Here is a 1,854-nt window from a genome sequence, read left to right on the forward strand (position 1 = left end):
TTCAGAAAAGCCTGGAAGGACTTACATGAACTGATGCCGAGTAGAGTGAGCAGAAGCAGGAGAACACTGTACACAGTAACAACAACGTTATGCAATGATCAACTATAATTGACTTAGCTCTTCTCAGCCATGCAATGATCCAAGGCAATTCCAAAAGACTCATGATGGAAAAATGCTATCCATATCCAGAGAAAAAACTGATGGTAGTCTAAATGCAGGTTGAAGTACACTATTTTCACTTTTTTAATTTTTTCATGGTTTTTCTACATTTCATTCTATTTCTTCTTTCACAACATGACTAATGTAAAAACATGTTTTATATGATTGAACATATATAACCTACATTAAATTGCTTACCATTTTGGAGGGAAAGAGGACAGGAGGGAGAAAGAAGATTTGGAACTCAAAATTTTATAAAACAACATATGTTTTTTAAAAGTGCCTTTACACATAATTGGAAAAAATAAAATGCTATTCAAAAAGAAAAAAAAAGAAATTGGTGGCAATGAAGGTCAACATCTTTGCCTCGCCTACTCCATCCTTTGAGGAAGAACACACTGCCACCATAAGGAGTGAACACTATCTACCACTGCCTATATAAGGAAATATCAAAAAATATTCCATGTTCCACCTTCATGGTATTTTCCTAATGCTATTGCATTGTAGGCATTTCCCTTATATCTCAGCTTAGGTCATACCCTTTTCACCCAGGTTCATTATAGCCCTTTTGTCCCTGCAACCAGCAAATTTCAGCAGCAGAGAGTAGTAGTTTGTATGGCAAGAAAAAGACTATCATGTTTAAAGCTTGCTCATTCCTTACTTGGTTTACTGCTACCCAGCATAGAATATATAGAATATATTTTTAATGTTATATTTTGTCGTTCAAAAGCCGTTTCTCCTTTGCATTTAATTAACAGTCTTTTTTTGGAGGGGAGGTGCTAATTTTCAAGTCTTTGTATTCTATAATGCCCAGGGATTCTTTTATGCTCTCAAATGAAATAAAACTGTCTAAAACCTTGTTTCTGTATTCACTAGGATGGGTCCTCTGTTTGATTTCATGGCCTAAACAACTGGCTCCTATGGGACTAACCTCTGTTAACATCTATTTTCTACAACCTTCCTTGCGGAATACTAGTTTGCTGCTGAAGTGCTCTAGGGAAAAAAAAATCAGTTGGCATATAAAAAGTGCTTGTGTTCAAGGAAGAGACCAGTCATGAGAAAAGAGCAAATTTTTGTTTGATATGGGAGAGTGCTCAGGGTAGAAAGCAGATTTTAACTGAATAAGTAGTAATAGCTGAGATGGAGGGAGGGCAAGTGTCAATCTACCCCAGGAAGCTTAACACCTAACTCTCAGTGTCTTGGCAGACAGTAACAATGGAAGTCATCTTTCCTAAATGCTTGGCCATTGTATGCTATAGGTATTCATTAGATCTTTCTTCCCCTTCTCAGGATAAGTCCAACAGGAAAAAAGCACATGTTATTGATTCAACACACTCTCCTTCCTTTGATAATCTCTAGACTCCTGGAGGGCTTTGATCCATTGGTTTCCACGTCTGGCTTCCTCCCTAGTTTAGAGGGATGCCTGTATATGGTTTACATATTATATCACGGAAGCACACAATTTTAGAGTTTAAATGTACCTCATTTAGTCCAATCCAGGTCCCCCAAAAGAACTGCTTCAAGCTCTTGCTTAAAGACCACCAATAAAGGGGAAATCCACTACTTCCCAGGCTAGCACTTTTGTTTTATTGTAGGAAGTATTTCCTTACATTAAGCCTAAATTTACCCCATTTACCTATTACTTCTAGCTCTCCCTCTAAGGTCAAACACAAATGTTCTTAACCCTCTTTCATT

Source organism: Trichosurus vulpecula, chromosome 2 (assembly GCF_011100635.1).
Source record: "Trichosurus vulpecula isolate mTriVul1 chromosome 2, mTriVul1.pri, whole genome shotgun sequence".
Lineage (NCBI taxonomy): Eukaryota > Metazoa > Chordata > Mammalia > Diprotodontia > Phalangeridae > Trichosurus > Trichosurus vulpecula.